Here is a 5,354-nt window from a genome sequence, read left to right on the forward strand (position 1 = left end):
AGTTTTTTGGTAAACAAGTTACTAAATCATAGAGAAAGAATTTCTCTATGATCCAATCAGAAACTCTAAAAGTATGAGGTGACTTACTTGAGACACACCCCCATTATCTAAAGTATAATAGGCAAACACCCCATATCACTGAATCAGCAATCAGTCAGTAACCAGTAACCAGTAGTCAGTGATCAGTAGTTAGTAGTGAGTAGTCATGTAGTAATCAGTAGTCAGTAGTTAGATTCAACACAGAAGAAAAGTACAGGGCTGAGCTGACTCCACTCTAAAAGGCTTCTCTAACATCTGAAACCTGGAGTTTAGCTAATTGTAACCAACGTACAGTTTGTGAGAATAAAAGTTTGCAGTGAACTAAAAGGAACTGTGCCTACTACTCATTAAAAAGCCATCACCAACTAAACCGATATTTAACATGGTGGAAGACCCTAATCATTGATTTCACGGTACCTCCTCTCCAAAGCTGAGCACATATCGCCAAACAATTGAGGACGCACTAAAAGATACCCGAATTGCGGTTAAGCAGATAGATTGTCCTTTCTAAATGACATGAATCTTGGAAATGAATAAACGTTTTCTTCAAATACCGCAACAACTACAAGCAGATCACATATTGCATGCATATCTGCAATTAGCAGCCGAAATCCTACAACGTAACAAACGAAACAGACACAAAATAGGATTCGAGTCAAGCCGACAGATGACAAACTTTTTAGGATTCGAGACAAGCCGAAAGATGACAAACTTATTATAGGATTTGAGACAAGCCGACAGATGACCGAAAGTTATTAGGATTCGAGACAAGCCGACTTCAATTGGACTTCACCCCATGACGATGAAAAACGCTCTAACTTTTGAACTTTAGCCAACGTAAACTTCGAACATTTAATTTCCCTTAAATTTCATTTCTTTACTGAACTTTTGTTTGCTTGGAATTTGCATTTTGTTTATCAAGAATGAAGTAAATGGGTAAGTTGAATACATTGTTAAATTCCATCATTGTGAGGAAGAGTTTGTTTATATTTTTATCCCTCATTAAAAATTGGTTTTAATTTAATAATTTTTTTTTTTTTTATTAATTTGATTTTATTACATCAACCACGTTTTTTTTGTAGTGCGCAATTTTTTTTTTCAAACAATTAAGTTAAGGTCAAAATAGCAAAATGTTAAACAATAATACAAGCACATTTTTTTATCGATACCTGATTGATTTAGATATCAAAACGCAAGTATAAACATCAATACTATAGCAATTATTCAGCACAGATTAGGTTAACGGACTGTTGATTTTGCAGAATCGCACATGTATACCAATTTGTATAACCAATTTCAATTGCACATAGCCAGGCAATTTTTGAGGTTATTAAAGCTAAAAAGATAATTGATATAAATAAATCCATTGAATAATTTAATTAATTTACTGGCCAGAAGTTTTTAAAATTATAAGATGTTTAATTGATGTGACTTGAACTTGTAGAGGAAAATTATTCGATTATAAATTGCGATGATAACCGTTCACTTACTAATTGGACCACTCTTAAACGCACTTCAAAATTCGAGAACGTTGAATTTTATTTACTTATTGCCAAATTTAATTTATCTTGTAAACATGGAATTATACTGAAATCTTGAAATTGATACGAATATTGAATTTAAATATTGAGAACTTGAAATTATATTGTGTACACAGCGTAATGATTTAAGTACGAATTATATTGACATGTTTTCTAATGATTTAAATTGAGTTTATAATTTTATGATGAGGAATACAACAATTTTGTTTATGATTTAAATGTAGTAAAGCGATTAATGAATTATTGAATAATCCAAGCTTATATTGCAACACTAAATGAACAAGCTTTATTACTTGTTGAGTTGTTAATGCCATGCAAGTTTAATGAAGGATATGTAATATGAAGATAAATTCGTCAGTTTAAATGAATACTGAATATAAGTACATATGAGTACAAATAATCCAAATTTACATAATTTTACTTGTAATGAAATGCTTAGGATGAATGTATGACAAAGGTATACTAATAAATAATTTATATGAAATACGTGATGACATTAAACGATAACGAGTTAAAGTGCATATGTGTATTGCTAGTAAACACGACTAGATGAATTCAAGTCTACGTGTAATAGAAGCAATTGATTTTTTTAGGAAATAAGTAAGTAAATAATGTTAAGTTAAATAAAAGTTAATTTAAGTTCCTCCTCATAAAGTTACATTACGTCGGATATGGCAAGACCAGACGTTTAAATACAATCTAATGTTAAATGACACATGGCAAAACAAAAAACCGTATTAGATTGATTAACCTCGAAAATTAAAAATGTTATTCATTTGTATTTTTTAAGAAAAGAATGGAGAGAAAGAGAGAGTGAATATGAGTAAATGATGGAAATTGACACGTATTCATCTTGCACCACTTGTATTATATGCTCTGATTTTTTATGTTTAACGATTTAATTTTTTTTAAATGAATTGTTATATTGCTTTATGCCTACTACACATTGTAGTACATTTTACCTTATGTTATGATGTTAAAAAAAAATAAATTAAAAGGGATGTAATGTAGTATTAAGGTTCAATGGTATTAACTTGCATAACCATTGGAATCGATACCCTTCACCTGATAAATGCCCTTAAATTGGATTGACAGTTTTAATGGTCAACTTGAGTATACAGATAATCTAATAATATAACTGGACTTTGTATAACTTTACCCTAGTCAGTTGGACTTGGCCTTTCTCGCACTATGAATCTATGATTGTCAGTTTTGAGCCTAAGCTCTGAAGTTTGTGATACATCTTAATTAACAGTTTTTTGGTAAACAAGTTACTAAATCATAGAGAAAGAATTTCTCTATGATCCAATCAGAAACTCTAAAAGTATGAGGTGACTTACTTGAGACACACCCCCATTATCTAAAGTATAATAGGCAAACACCCCATATCACTGAATCAGCAATCAGTCAGTAACCAGTAGTCAGTGATCAGTAGTTAGTAGTGAGTAGTCATGTAGTAATCAGTAGTCAGTAGTTAGATTCAACACAGAAGAAAAGTACAGGGCTGAGCTGACTCCACTCTAAAAGGGTTCTCTAACATCTGAAACCTGGAGTTTAGCTAATTGTAACCAACATACAGTTTGTGTTAATAAAAGTTTGCAGTGAACTAAAAGGAACTGTGTCATACTACTTATTCAAAGTCACCAACAACTAACCGATATTTAACACTACGTTTTGAATTTGAATTACATTTTAAAGAAATTAGAAATACATTTTGAAAAATTAGAACTTCATTTTGGGAAACTAGATCTACATTTTGAGAAATTTACGCCTACGTTTTGATAAATTAGACATTGAATTTTGCAATTACATTTTGATTTTAACATGGACTTTTGCTGCGTATGGCACCCCATATGTATTAGACTCAATCAATGTTGCTCTTTAATGAAAATATGTTGCATTATGGCTTGTTTATTGTTATAGTTTATTGTTATAGTCTTTTACTTATGGTTGCTCTGAAAAGGGCCGTCTGTTTTGAATATTTTCGGGGTTTTTGATGACGTCATCGTCGATACGAGGCGTACGTAAAACCGAGACTTCGTATAACTGGGGTACGTAAAAACGAGGTTCTACTGTATATATGTATATATATATATTTACACAATGACAATGACGGTGACAGTGTAGGTTGTGAAGAGGATGATGGTATTGATAAGAATGATGGGATGGTGGTTGGATATGAGGTGGTGTTGATAATATTAATATGATTAAACAACAACAACAATAATAATAATAATAATAATAATAGTAGTAGTAGTAGTTTTAAAATAATATTAATAGTTTTAATAATAATAATAATATTTAAACAATAATAATATAAAGAATAATAGTAATAACAATAAATAATAATAATAATAATTATTATTATTATTATTATTATTATTATTACAGCATGGCCAACATCAATAACAAACAATATTAAAAAAGAAAAACAACGAGGTAATAACAACAGACAATATTAATTTTAAAAATAATAAATATATAACTAATTATAATTTGATAAATAAAAAATAGAAAATTCCAACATACATAATGACCACTTAAAAAACCGTATTTAGAGACGAATGTAACAATAAAATATTTGTGGTACATGTTTTTGTTGTTAATTAACACGGATCCTGTCAGACTTTAGATGATATAGTTGAAATGTGTATTATTACATTATCTTAACTTACTACAATAAATGCATGCTTAGATAAGGTTTACCTGTGCCAAGAAGCTCAAATCTTAAACTGATGTGTCTATACCAGGTAATTGGATTGATACGGATGAATTGAGCGTAGACAACAGAGTTGAATATGTTTCTCACCTCGGTGTTTCGATCTGAGTTTGCACTAAAAATCTAAAAGTAGTGGCATTATGATAAACACACATTTCCGCATTTCATGATACTCGTCGTAATGTCTTATATAAATTGATCATAACAACATACCTCAACTTGACCACTCGATCCCAATACTGGTGCGAAAATGCTACCATTGGTACTGGAAGTAACTTTGTATGTTTTAACCCATTGATTCCCATCACTTCGCCCTTGTGTTATTACTCCAACTACGCGTTTCACTGAACCGAGATCGGCTTGAATCCACTGATCTGGGTCATTAGTTGCTGCTACCCAGGCTCCATAGCCTCCTGCATCTGATACTGTGTTGAGTCGTCCTCGATCAGCCCCAAGACTTTTGCTGGTCAAGTATTCACTGGATGCTGTCAGCTGGTCGGAGTGGATAGTTCCATCTTCAATCCCAAGAGCTACAACTGAATCTGCAGAGTTAATTGATCAAATTAGTTAGGCCAGACCAGCATTTGTCGCAATGAAAAAATCACTATATAAATGTATCGTCCGGGTGAGTCGTCATGCGGTAAGGCAGGGGCGTCACTAGCTACAACATGAACATAGGCGCTGGTTCCAGTCGCTCTTCGCCCATGGTTCGTTTTTTAAGATACCTATATTTGATGCGCACGTACGGCATTGCTATTGGCCATAAGATGACCAAAAAGAATGGAAATTTGTGAAAACAATGTTAGGAACCCAAACTATGTGAAAAAACATAATGTTTAGCTTCCGTACGTGCTGCGCGCGTAAAAATGTGCGCGCGTATTGGAAAATTTCAAAAAATTTTGAAATGCTCAAAATGGCCTGAAACGTGCTCTAATTTAGTCAAAAAGTGATTTTGAGCTTTTTAAAAATTTGTGCGTAATGAAGCGCACACATAAAATTAAGGTACAGTACATTGAACATTAACCCGAAGTTAATGCGCACTAAATACGATTTCG

At 32.1% G+C, this 5,354-nt stretch overlaps 1 protein-coding gene across 1 annotated transcript in view; it reads right to left on the reverse strand.

The window, feature by feature from the left end:
* LOC117119278 overlaps positions 1 to 4,843 on the reverse strand; it is an 88,404-nt gene extending 83,561 nt beyond the window's left edge. Inside the window, exons 1-2 of the mRNA XM_033264084.1 lie at positions 4,513 to 4,843; positions 4,287 to 4,422 (exon numbers count right to left, since the gene is read on the reverse strand). The gene's annotated coding sequence lies outside the window, so the exon portion shown is untranslated. The remainder of the gene's footprint in view (positions 1 to 4,286; positions 4,423 to 4,512) is intronic.
* Between the last annotated feature and the right edge of the window lie 511 nt (positions 4,844 to 5,354).

Source organism: Anneissia japonica, unplaced genomic scaffold, assembly GCF_011630105.1.
Source record: "Anneissia japonica isolate Jap-2015-1 unplaced genomic scaffold, ASM1163010v1 scaffold2308_len244532_cov108, whole genome shotgun sequence".
NCBI lineage: Eukaryota > Metazoa > Echinodermata > Crinoidea > Comatulida > Comatulidae > Anneissia > Anneissia japonica.